The sequence below is a fragment of the Anthonomus grandis genome, assembly GCF_022605725.1.
Source record: "Anthonomus grandis grandis chromosome 1 unlocalized genomic scaffold, icAntGran1.3 Chromosome32, whole genome shotgun sequence".
Taxonomy (NCBI): domain Eukaryota; kingdom Metazoa; phylum Arthropoda; class Insecta; order Coleoptera; family Curculionidae; genus Anthonomus; species Anthonomus grandis.
This window is the reverse complement of record NW_026088427.1, coordinates 207,827-222,508: the sequence shown is the minus strand read 5'-3', so window position 1 is coordinate 222,508 and position 14,682 is coordinate 207,827.

Sequence of the window (14,682 nt, the reverse complement as noted above, 5' to 3'; positions counted from 1 at the left end):
TACACCATTAACCATTAGAGTTATTAATACGATAATAGCAAGAGGGGTTTAGGGGTTATATATGGGCTAGAGAGAGCATTATCTTAATGTCAATGTCTTAAAGTTTATATGAGCTTCTTAGGGAAATAAACTTTTATGATTTTAGTTCGAAATAATTTTAAGGTCCTTCTTGGGGTATTCGAAGCAGTTTTTATATGTTCCTAAAGAGTCCTGACGTCTTGAAATAATTTTCTATTTTATTCCATGTAATCTAATCATTAGAAATATCTTCGGGTATTCATATTCGTTTGAAGCAGTTAAAGTCGTAATTTATTACTGAACGGTATTTCAAGCATTTGAAGCGATATTAAGTTTTATTTTAAGGAATTTCTTACTTCTTCTTGTTCATTATTGGGATACTCATTCTAACCAGTGAGGATGTTTCCTTGGATATTTAAAATAGGTATTAAGAATTTCAGTTATCTGCAATTATTTTCCAAGATATTCCATATCATTGGTAGCCATTTTCACTTGTATTCCAGGCATTTGAAATTTCTTCCTAGTAATTGAACCCAGTTATTTAAAGCAAATTGAAATCAACTTATTTCTGCATTTGAAGTATTTAGTGATATTTGAATTATTTCTTTGAGGTAGCTAAAAGTATAGCAGACATTTAAAGCCATTAAATTCATAATTGTTTACCCGGAATTTAAAGATATTTCTATACGAAATATATACACTAGAAATCAAGATATTGATATTTTTCTTACTGGAGTACCTGTATGTTGCAATTATTGATTCTAGGATACTCCAAGGGCTGTTCAAGTAACTACTGAAAAAAATATTGAAATCCATTTACTAAAAATGAAGATATTGAAATTTTTCCTTCAGGAGTACCTGGAAGAAATAAAATAATTTGTCTCTTACTGGCAACTGAATATCTTGATTTCGAGTTGCTTAAATGATTCAATTATTGATTCTAGGATACTCTGAGGGCTGTTCTAAAAACTGCTGAAAAAATTATTGAAATCCATCCACTCAAAATGAAGATATTGAAATTTTTCCTACAGGAGTGCCTGGAAGAAATAAAATAATTTGGCTCTTACTGGCAACTGAATATCTTGATTTCTAGTAGCTTAGATGTTGCAATTATTGATTCTAGGATACTCTGAGGACTGTTCAAGTAACTACTGAAAAAATTATTGAAATCTATCCACTAAAAATCAAGATATTGACATCTTTTTTACAGGAGTGCCTGGAAGAAATAAAATAATTTGTCTCTTACTGGCAACTGAATATCTTGATTTCTAGTTGCTTAAATGTTCCAATTATTGATTCTAGGATACTCTGAGGGCTGTTCAAAAAACTGCTGAAAAAATGATTGAAATCCATCCATTCAAAATGAAGATATTGAAATTTTTCCTACAGGAGTGCCTGGAAGAAATAAAATAATTTGGCTCTTATTGGCAATTGAATATCTTGATTTCTAGTAGCTTAAATGTTGCAATTATTGATTCTAGAATACTCTGAGGACTGTTCAAGTAACTACTGAAAAAATTATTGAAATCTATCCACTAAAAATCAAGATATTGACATCTTTTTTACAGGAGTGCCTGGAAGAAATAAAATAATTTGTCTCTTACTGGCAACTGAATATCTTGATTTCTAGTTGCTTAAATGTTCCAATTATTGATTCTAGGATACTCTGAGGGCTGTTCAAAAAACTGCTGAAAAAATTATTGAAATCCATCCATTCAAAATGAAGATATTGAAATTTTTCCTACAGGAGTGCCTGGAAGAAATAAAATAATTTGTCTCTTACTGGCAACTGAATATCTTGATTTCTAGTTGCTTAAATGTTCCAATTATTGATTCTAGGATACTCTGAGGGCTGTTTAAAAAACTGCTGAAAAAATTATTGAAAACCATCCACTAAAAATTAAGATATTGGAATTTTTTTCACAGGAGTGCCTGGAAGAAGTAAAATAATTTGTCTGTTATTGGCAACTGAATATCTTGATTTCTAGTTGCTTAAATATTCCAATTATTAATTCTAGGATACTCTGAGGGCTGTTCAAAAAACTGCTGAAAAAATTATTAAAATCCATCCACTCAAAATGAATATATTGAAATTTTTCCTTCAGGAGTGCCTGGAAGAAATAAAATAATTTGGCTCTTACTGGCAACTGAATATCTTGATTTCTAGTTGCTTAAATGTTCCAATTATTGATTCTAGGATACTCTGAGGGCTGTTGAAAAAACTGCTGAAAAAATTATTGAAAACCATCCACTAAAAATTAAGATATTGGAATTTTTTTCACAGGAGTGCCTGGAAGAAGTAAAATAATTTGTCTGTTATTGGCAACTGAATATCTTGATTTCTAGTTCCTTAAATATTCCAATTATTGATTCTAGGATACTCTGAGGGCTGTTCAAAAAACTGCTGAAAAAATTATTAAAATCCATCCACTCAAAATGAATATATTGAAATTTTTCCTTCAGGAGTGCCTGGAAGAAATAACATAATTTGGCTCTTATTGGCAATTGAATATCTTGATTTCTAGTAGCTTAAATATTGCAATTATTGATTCTAGGATACTCTGAGGGCTGTGCAAGTAACTGCTGAAAAAATTATTAAAATCCATTAAGTAAAAATCAAGATATTGACATTTTTTTCACAGGAGTGCCTGGAAGATATATAATAACTTGTCTCTTATTGGCAACCAGATATCTTGATTTCTAGTAGCTTAAATGTTGCAACTATTGATTCTAGGATACTCTGAGGGCTGTTCAAAAAACTGCTGAAAAAATTATTAAAATCCATTAACTAAAAATCAAAATATTGACATTTTTTTCACAGGAGTGCCTGGAAGATATATAATAATTTGTCTCTTATTGGCAACCAGATATCTTGATTTCAAGTAGCTTAAATGTTGCAATTATTGATTCTAGGATACTCTGAGGGCTGTGCAAGTAACTGCTGAAAAAATTATTAAAATCCATTAACTAAAAATCAAGATATTGACATCTTTTTCACAGGAGTGCTTGGAAGAAATAAAATAATTTGTCTCTTATTGGCAACTGAATATCTTGAATTCTAGTGGCAAAATTATTGATTTCTGGAATACTGTAATAATTTATTAAGCTCTAAAATTAGCGTATGGGCAATATACTGTAAACGCGCACTCAAATAAAGAACCAAAATTTATATTGAATGCTTCACGTATGTTTGAGAGGAAAATTACTTCGGATGACGTGGAAGTGACGAGAATTTTTACGAACAAATTAATTTGCCTTTAAAAAACATTGGAATTTCAAGGGGCAGTACGCTCATAATATATATCTCTAAAAATATAATAGCTAGAGATTTTCAGCTCTAAATTGTGGGTGAGAAGCAGCTTAAAAAAGATGCAGGTAAGATAATATGAAACTTATACATACCATATAAGTCCATTAAGTGAGAAGTTATGTAACATAATATATATATTTTTTTTAAAAGTACGTTTCATATTTCACAATTGGATGTCCATTGAATTTTGTATTTGGACACACTGGATAATAATTGGATAACAACCAGTGCTTACCTGGATACATGCGCATTCCTACGGGTCATTTAATTCTATATGTTGCTATTATAGATTTTTTAGCAGGAAATGCATATCACGTTATTTATGTTCTTTTTATGAATATTAAATTGGAGAGACTCTTGTAAACACATTAAAGATTAATTAATGGGGTAAATAAATAAGACCATACACGCACAATTTTCAATATTTTATTAATCTAAATAAAATAAACAATGTAAAATTTAATAAAACGTATCTAGGTACCTGTTGAAAAGTTTATTATAAGACATCGAGTTCCTTAATACCTTATATAATTAATTTACCGAATTTTTAAACGATTCCTGCCGTATGAAAATGGTCAACTAGCACATTTGACTGGCTCTTCCCTTATGCTGGAAACACTTAAAGATTCTTCTTTTAACATTGCTGTAAGATCTTTTTAAGTAAAATAATCTACTAAACCGGGCTACACTAATGTTTTTCCTAAAGAATGACGTAAGAATTAAATCGGCAGTGTTTAAGTACGATTCACTTAAAGTCCACTTTAAGCGACAAGAACCTTCTTTTTTTTTGGACAATTATTATTTTTTGAGCTTATACAGGGGTGACCCAAGCAGCCTGATAAAATATTAAAAATTTTAATGGTTATAATTACTTTAATTCATAGTGGAAATATTCACAATACTTCAATGTACCTCTGAAGTGTTCTTTAAATATTTCTAGGGTCTAAAGATAGTAGAATCAGTAAAATGGACGTTAGTGTATGTTTGGATAATTGTAATAATTTTTTGTATTTTTCTTTAACCTTATATTAATATATCTGAAGTAATTTAAGAATTTTTCCATTTTTTTCATAGAAAATGGGAACTGTGGACATAAATTTGTTATAAAAAAATATATTAATAATTAAATATATGTCATATTTCTCCTTTTTTTAGGAGAAAATGTGATGGGAGTAGGAGGAACTAATTTAAATAAATATTTTTGATGGAAAAATGTAGAATTTGTTGTTTCTGTCTTGTTAATTTAATGTTTAAAATATTTTTCCAGTATAGATCACAACATTTCAAAAACCCTTAAGAATCTTGTATTGTGCTGATTTTTTTAAAAATTACAGATTTTTCCAATTGCAAATTCTCGTATTTCTATTTTCTTGGCACTCCTATATCGGGTGGCGCATCGAAAACGAAACAGAGCCAATTACGGGCAGTCCATTAACTTTTTAAAAAAACGCTCGGACCCGTCGATTTTATTTTCGAGGGGGGCCCTAAATAATCACAAAATCACTTTCCCACCTACAACCCCCTAAGCGGGGGTGGCACTACCCCTAGAATCTTAAATGGGAAAGGGGGTCGAGTGATATCTCATTGGAAAGGTCTTTTAATTCTCTTTACAATGGTTTGACGCAATTTAAGTAAGTACTTTCTAAAATTTTCGCATTTAAACCTTAAAAGGTAATTTTCAATATTTTTACTTTATCATAGACTACTAAAGGTACTTTTAAGAAAAACAATGGCAGGCAGTAGGACAAAACCATCAAGTATTATTAAATTATGAGACAAAAAATGGGATAGCTCTATCATATTACAGAATATTTCGATTTTAAGTCTAGTCATTCAAAAAGTTATCGCAAAAATAGATTTAAAAAGAATTTGCTTAAGTGTTAGCTTATAATAAATATTAAAAATGGCCACCTCCATTCTCCATACAATAAAAAAGATTATGCTCAAAGCGTTGTCGCACGTTCTGCAATACTTCAGGCGTGATTTAAAGACATTCATTTACAATTCTGCCATGTAAATCTTCTAACGAAGTGGGTTCAGTCTCATAAACTTTGCTTTTTAAGTGACCCCAAAGAAAAAAGTCTAGAGGTGATAAATCCGGCGATCGTAGAGGTCATTAAATAGCTCCTCTTCTTCTAATCCATCGTCCTGAAAACGTCCGATCCAAATATTCTCGCACGAATAACGTATAATGTGGTAGGGCACCATCCTGCTGAAACATCAATCTATCCTCATCGTATCTGTCATTTTGAGTTTCAATTATAGCTGTCAATGCTGGATCAATGGCCTGTTGTAATAGCTCTAAGTACATTTCACCTGTCAGATTTCCAGGTAAAAAAAATGGACCAACCAAATTATCACCAAAGATACCAGCTCAGACATTTAACTTTTGTGGGTATTGGGTGTGTACATCACGATACACTCTAGAATTATTGTCGGACCAATATCGGCAGTTATGACGATTGACCAAGCCATTCAGGAAAAAAGAGCTTTCATCAGAGAAACACGTATTAAACAAAAAATTTGGGTCATTAATAATATGTTCACTCATCGAATCGATCGAAATCATTTTCATTCAGCCCTTGCACAAGATGTATTTTGTACGGATGAAACTTATGAGCTTTTAGAGTTCTTTGGATACTACGTCGACTAATACCTGTGACAGTTTCCAATTGACGGGTACTTAATGTAGGATCTAGATTAATATGCCCTAGTACACCCACTTCCATACCTTCATTCCTTACGGGATTTTCATTATTGCGTTTGCGATTCGCTACTGATCCAGTTTCTCGAAATTTGGAAACAAGCTCCAATACATACTTTCGCTGCACCTTGCTGTTTTCATGTCGCTCATTAAATAATTCCGCCGTTCTATTAGCACATTGATTATTTCCAAAAAATAATTCAATTATTTCAACTGTTTCTACCGTTGTACGCACCATTTTTATTTTTAAAAATAGGTATTACCTAAAAAAAAACAAAGTCCCGCACTATAAATCACCTTTTTAACAGCGTACTACATTTAGAATAAATTGAGAATAATTCAATTTTTAGTAAAATTTGTTGGCTGACCCGTTCTCTAGTTCATCCGTATTATTCTAATGACATTTATTACCTGTCGTAAATAAATTAATATTAATACCAACGTGGTCTGTGATTGAGATAGTGAACTAAGGCAAATTCTTTTTAAATGTATTTTTGCCATAATTTTTTAAATGTGTAGACTTAAGGTCATAATATTCTCTAATATGATAGAGCTATCTAATTTTTTGTCTCATAATTTAATAATACTTGATGGTTTTGTCCTACTGCCTGGCATTGTTTTTTTTTTTTTTCGTTTTTTGACCTTGTGCTTGCCACATTTAGGTCCAATATAGGAACTCATTCATAATAGAACAGGTTGCTAATATAGTATTTAAATAATTATACTATTGGGTAGTATGACATTGTATCTAATAAAAAGAGTACAAAAAAAGGAATAGTGCAAGAAAGATTAATACTAGGGCACACGCTTCTCGTCCTGGAGCCAATGCAGGACATTTTTTAAAACAGAACATAGGGGGGCTCGGATAGGTAGGTAAACAATAGGGAAAGCACAAAGGGATCTCTAAGTAACTAAAATTATTAACTAGTGCATATACGTTCAAGTTATATTTTCCTTTTGGACAATTTCAAAAATTTTATGAAAATAGACTCCATTCTATCGTCGGCAATTACGTTAGCCATAAGTGAAGTATGACACATAGGAAGCAAGCCAAGCTCTTTCAATTTATTATGCAGAAACATCACTGCGTCCATTTAATTTTTACATTCAATTAAAATATGGTTCAAATCATCAATTGACTGGTTGTCACAGTCATTTATTTCTAATTTATGTAAATATTTATTAAAATTACCATGACTCACTAGAAATCTAAAGAAAGATGTCAAATATCTTCGAAAGTTACATTCGGAAACCATACTATAACTGCTAAGGGACGCTTTTATTGAAGTGTATGTACTTGGAGTATTTGCTAAAACTGCAAGATATTTTTCGGATAATTGGAACTATATCACTAAAGTGTACTTTGGAAAGAATCCTATCTGTCTTAATTGCTTCCTTGGCCTCTTTATCTGCCAATTCATTTCCTAGCAATCCTGTGTATCCTTTTAACCAAATGAATGCTACCTTAGTATTATGTTTATCAAGATTACTGGTAGCCTCTCGAATCTTAAAAATAACTGGGTGTTTAAAATTATGTCCATTTTTTAGTGATTGCAAAACTGATTAAAAAGTTTGAAATTATATTAGCATCACCAATAAATTCCAGGGCCTTTAATATTGCTAATACCTCTGCAGTAAAAATAGAAGCATAATCCTCACACTTGTATTTTCTTTTAATATTAATTTTCGGAATAATAAAGGCACAACCTGTACTTGTTTTTCTTAAAAGTACCTTTAGTAGTCTATGATAAAGTAAAAATATTGAAAATTACCTTTTAAGGTTTAAATGCGAAAATTTTAAAAAGTACTTACTTAAATTGCGTCAAACCAAGTACCCTTGTAAAGAGAATTAAAAGACCTTTCCAATGAGGTATCACTCGACCCCCCTTTTCATTTAAGGGGGGTTGTAGGTGGGAAAGTGATTTTGTGATTATTAAGTGTCCCCCTCGAAAATAAAATCGGCGGGTCCGAGCGTTTTTTTAAAAAGTTAATGGACTGCCTGTAATTGGCTCTGTTTCGTTTTTGATGCGCCACCCGGTATAAAGTCAATCTCACCTTTTTGAGAGTATAAGAATTTCTTATGTTTCTTTTGCTTACACGTTTTTGAGAAACATTTCTGTCTTTTTTACTTTTGCTCAATCTATAGACATATTTGTCATATAATTTGGAAAAATTCTTTATTCTTGATAAGGAATTATCAATTATTATATAATTTGGAAAACTTATATTTTCATTAAAAAATCCCACCGTTTCTCAAAAATATTTCCAATTTTCTTCAATTCTCTTCTCTTTAATCCTTTTCAGCTCAATGATGCCATATGGCATATTTAACTTTTGCGCATTACGTACAGAAATCTGTAATGAAGATTCATCTGTTGTCTGGTTGTTTTCCTTTATGTATAGTAAAGGTAAGTGCTGCTACTCTTGCAAAATAACCAATAAATCAATACGAGACAATTATTTTGATTTGTTCGGTCATGCCGGTAATTTTTGCAGAGTTTCTGTGAAGTTTGTGTGTATTTTCCAAGGTAAGTTTGAATGATTCTATGACAAAAAAAATATAAGTAGTTAGTGTATTTATACCAGTATCTGTCACAAATAAATTATTGATTCAATTACTTTTTTGTAAGTCTTAGTGATTTTTTTTTCTCATGATTCCATTTGGCGTCAGTGGGCTTCAAGGGTAATTATGTATTTTTATAGATGTCCAGAACCGGTTTGACAGAGGAAGATGAAAAGAGGTTACTGCTGTTACTGGAAGGTGATGAATCAGGCGCGGACTTAATAAGTGACAACCATGACCTTGATGACAATGAAATTGATGAAGTTTGCAGGTTGCAACGAATTCTCGACCCAGATAAAGAACAGCCAACCCCACAGACGTCAGAAAATGATAGTCATTTTGAATTAGAAGACCCCGAACGAGACCCTGATGAGCATACACATGAAGAACTATTCGATGAAAAAGATGACATACCATTGACTGTACTATTCTCTGTCCAAAGAAAGAACAGTGGTGTAAAAAAAAAGTCTAAGCCCATTTGGAAACAGAAGAACATAAATGAAAGTAATAACCAATGCGATGTAAATTATAGTATTTTTGAGGATGAATCATGTCCCCTTTGAGCTATTTTAAATTATTTATAAATGACGATATGATAAAAAATATCGTAGAACAAACCAATATGTATTCGTGGCAAAAAAAACGGTGTATCTTTGAAAACTACTTCTGCCGAAATTTCAATGTTTTTTGGAATGCAAATTTTCACTGGTATAGTCAAAATGCCAAACTACAGAATGTATTGGGCCAAGGAAACTAAATATCCGCTAATAGGAGATGTAATATCTAGAAATATACACCTCAATGATAATACCAAAATGAAGACTAGAGACCAAGAAGGCTACGATAAACTTTTCAAAGTCCGTCCTTTTCTTGACGATGTGCGAAGTAATTTTTCCAAGATAGAACCTGAAGAATTCAATTCTGTGGATGAGATCATGATTCCGTTCAATAAAAAACAAACCTCACAAATGGGGAATAAAAATGTTCGCCAGAGCAGGCAGCAGTGGATTTGTATATGATTTTGAGGTTTATGTAGGAAAGGGTACTATAAAAAATGAAAGTACTCTGGGTATCAGTGGTGATATTGTAGTGTGGCTGTGTAAGGAGCTGCCTAGAAATGAAAATTTTAAGGTTTTTATGGACAACTGGTTTACTTCATATGACCTTTTATGCCACCTAAAGGAATTGGGGTTTTTAGCCATAGGAACTGTGAGAGTTGCACGTATGCCTGGCTGCGAGTTTATATCAGACAAAGAATTAAAACTAAGAGGCCGAGGTTCACTTGACTATAAAATGGATACCAATCAAAATATAATAGTCGCCAAATGGTATGATAATAAACCTGTGCATGTTGCCTCAAATTACAAGGTAATCGAACCTCTGGATTGGAATGAGTGAGAAGATGGTCTGTTGCTGACAAGAAATATGTTGAAGTTGAACGGCCAGCGATAATCAAGGAATACAATAAAAATATGGGGGGTGTAGACCTAAATGACATGCTTGTGGCATTATATCGAATTAGATTCGGTGTTAGGAGATATTATTTACAAATAATATTTTGTGAATGCTTGGCTGCTGTATAGAAGACACTGTGATCAAAAGAATATATTAACCTTTAAGAGGTTACTGGTATTTAGATCCAAAATTGCACACGCCCTGATATATCAAGACCCTATAATTAGAAAAAGAGGGAGACCTGCATCATGTACATCTGCAAACTCTCCGGTACTTTTTTGGAAATCAAACTCCTGAGCCTCCTAAAAAAAGAAAGGTTAATTTTAATCCAATTGATGACCTACGGTTTGATAACATCAATCACTGGCCCACACATATTGAACCCAAAAAGAGATGTCGAAACTGTATCAAGGCTTATAGTAGAGTTCGATGTACTAAATGTCAAATTGCTTTATGTCTGACCAAAGACAAAAATTGTTTTATAGACTTTCATACAATGTAGGGTGTGCTTTTTGGTTTTTTTATTACTTTGACTAAAGAATTTAGCCTGTTACTTTTAAGAATTTTCAAGAAAGTTTCTTTTCTGAGATAACAATAAATTGCAAAAAAAATTATTGGTACTTAATTTCTACCCACTGACTCCATATGGAATCATAATTTTTTTTTCTTACCAAATATTAGAAAAAATTATTTTCACTATATTTTATCTAGATACAGTCCCTGTTACATAGTTAAACTACAAAAATTTTTTTCTTCGAAAAAATAATAATTTGGGCTGGAAAGGGCTAAGAATTCAATATTTTAGACCCTCATAGAACATTCAAAAACCATTAAAATTTTAACAATTCAATAATATCTTAAGCCACTTATCTGGGACCTTCCATTACAACTTCATCATATTTTTTAATCGTCACTTTTAGATGTTTAAGTAACAATTATTATTAATGCAATAAAAAATTTACAACTAAATAGATTTTCCCTTAAATCTACCGGGCATGTTTATTTTTAGTGAGAGAACAATGAAAACGACTTACATCTACTATGACTGATTCAGCTGCCTAAAATTAAAACCATATTTCTAAGAGATGTATATAAAATCACTTAACAATAACATTTTTATGTACAACAGTTACGGGTTTTCTGTTAATTAATTATTTTTATATATTAACACACAATGAGATATTTTTTTCACAACACTATTTTACTGTAGGGGCTTCGCATTTGACACAAAATGCAACAAATAATAAACTCTAAATAAATAAAATAGTATTAATAAATAATAATGGTTGAAGCCCATACAGCAGTTCTTATATAATTACTAGGTAATATTCTTATATTTAATAGACTTGTAACAAAATAATAATTTAAGTTTTTGTTTTGTTTGTAAAATATTCCCACATTAAATGTTCTTTTAATTTGTTTAAAAATGATTCGTTGTGTAAATGTTTCAATTAATGTCAAAATTACGGAAGAATTTCGAAAAGCATTTTATGTAGATTTATTTTACATTTTTCTACGTGTAAAGGAAATATTTAAAATAAATTTAGTCTTGGGCGTGGTCCACAATAAGTCACAATTAAATAAAAAAAACATTATATACTCGAGTTTATGATTGAATATTTACATATATATTTTTTCTTCTATCTAATGGTAAGGGATTACATGATGCGTTTGTATATATTTTTTTAAATTAATATTTCATTTTGATTTAATATCCGAAAATTCTAAAGGGTTATTCTATGTACAAAGGTATTTCATAACACATAATGTCATGTAGTTTTTTTAAAATTAATATTATAATATACCAGGAGGGCCATTTTGATGGTATTCGTTAATTTTTAACCTAAAATGACCCACCATCAAATGTTATATTGGCATTTGTTTTGTTAAACTCCATATATTTTTATTAAAATTTTTTAAATTTTCGTTTTTCTGTTAACTAATTTATGAATAATTACTTTGAAAAAAAAACAATGAGATATGTATGTATATAGACGGGTGAATTATAATAATAATAATAATAATAATAATAATCTTTATTTAGCTTTTAATCTTTATTTTTTTCTTTTTTTGAATTCATATTTAAAACAACACATTGATTATCCAATCATAAGTTTTAAAGAGTTTACGTGATACTTTTATTGAATGCAACAAATGTTTCGACTTGATTCGGCATTAAGTTGCTGGAAGAGATCTGTGACCTCTGTATAATATTATTGCATGTAAAACATGCGACATCTAGAGACCAACGCAATTCCTAAAGAATTTATAAACTGGAAAGTGTTTACTCTTGTTGCGCGACAAATCTTGCGACTTCATTGAGCATTAAGTCTCTAGAGGTAAACGTGATTTGTGTTTAAAATCTTGAACTAATTTTTACTATGTCCTGAAGAAGTCTGAACCTTAATGCATGTTCTAATAATTATTTGAAATGCATTATGTGTTGCGCAACAATAACACCATCTTTAGCACCGTGTTGCGGTACAAAAGTATCAGGTGGAAATCCAAGATACATAATACCACAGGATGTTTCATAGTCAAGATGCAATGTAATTTATAATGATTCTGAATAGAAAGTAATTATTTGTTTGCCAACAAAAATCACCCCATGACTTTCTTATTTTTGTTTTTTTAATTTTATTGTAAACCCTCTGAAGTGAGACACAAAAAAACTTTTTTTTAAAACATACTTTGGCTTACGCAACAAATGTTGCGTATTTATTGCGAATTAAGTCTGCAGAGACAAACGCGATATTTGTTTAAAATTTGAAACTGGTTCCTACATCGCATCTATGTCCTGACGAAATACGAACTTACATAAACAATCTAAGAATTATTTTAAATGCAATATGTGTTGCGCAACGAACAAGACCACGTTCTTCAGCACCGTGTTGGGCCACAAAAGTATCAAGTGGAGATCCAAGAAATATTATACAGGGTGTTTCAAAGTCAGGATACATTGCAATTTATATGATTCTAAGTAGAAAGTCAATATTTCCATTATATGGAATACACTATACTTATTTTTTACTTTTTTGTAAACCCTCTAAAGTGAGACTCACAAAAATAAAGACTTTTAAAGGGTCTATTTTTTCTGCGCAACAAACGTTGCGTATTTATTAAGAATTAAGTCTCTACAGACACACTTGGTTCTTACATCGTATCTATGTCTTGAAGAAATATGAACTTACATAAACAATCTAAGAATTATTTGAAACGCAACATATGTTGCGCAACTAAAAACCACCACGTTCCTCAGCACCGTGTGGAGCTACAAAAGTATCAAGTGGAGATCCAAGAAATATAGTACAGGGTGTTTTAAGGTGAAGATACAATCTATATTTCCATTATATGCTTGCCAAAAAATGCACGTTCTTAGAGCAATTAAAAAACTTGCTTATTTTTTACCTTTTTGTTATTATTATAAACCCTCAAAAATGGGACTCAAAAAATAATAACTTTTAAAGGGTCTACTTTTGCTGCGCAACAAATGTTTCCTATTTATTGAGAATTAAGTCTCTAGAGACAAACGCGTTATTTGTTTAAAATTTTAAACTGATTCCTACATCGTATCTGTCCTAAACAAATATATGAACTTAAGTAAACAATCTAAGAATGATTTGAAATGCAATATGTGTTGCGCACCGTTTTTTAGCACCGTATTTTGCTACAAAAGTATTAAGTGGAGATCCAAGATACATAATATAGGGAGTTTGAAACTCAAGATCCTTTTTTTTGTTTTTATTGCAAATCCCCTTAAGATACACTCTAAAAAAAACTTTTAGGTGATCTACTTTTGTTGCGCAACTACTATTACGCATTTATAAAGAATTCGATATTAGAATGAAGTAAATGACTTATAGTTCGTTTCCAAGGGTAAGATTTTTAATGGAATCATTAAATAACTTATTTACATTGTTGTACTGGAAGACCCTTTTAATTTTTTTAAGGTGCACCAGCTGTTTCGGTTTAGTTTATGTATGCCTTTTATATTTTCTTTTACACATTAATATTATGGATTTACAGGTTGTTCCAAGTAGATTTTATATTAAAGCGTAGAAAACAAACATTCCTGAAAATTTCCAAAGGTTTATTAAAATTAAATTTTTTTATCCCATGTCAAAAACCGACTTTAGTTTGTTGTTATTTAGGACACCCTGCATATACAGTTTCTCTCAATAGTCTGTCAAATGAGCCCTAGACGTTATCGGCAATGTTGCCAAGTTTTTTGGATATTGTAGGTTAACTGCTTTTGACTTGACCAAAAAAATTACACAACCTGTTAATTTGACAGCATTGTCTTGCAGACACAAATAGATTTTTAGGGGGAATTCACTTTTTTCTTCCAGGCAGTTGATAGGAAGATATAAAGTACTCCTGGACCGTTTTTAGATCAATCGTTGAGCGTAAATAGACCTTTTTCGTTCCTCAGAACAAAAAAAACAGGATTTTTTTATTTTAGGACCTCTGGATTTTCTGGACAATTTATTTCTTATTTACCTGTCTTGTAGGTCTAAGAACATCTAGGTAAAACAACGTTTCAATTGCCTGGAATAAATTAAACTATTTGAAAAGCTTGTAAGAAAATGCTTCCTTTTGGTAAAAAAAGACCCTTTTAACTGCCTAATTAAG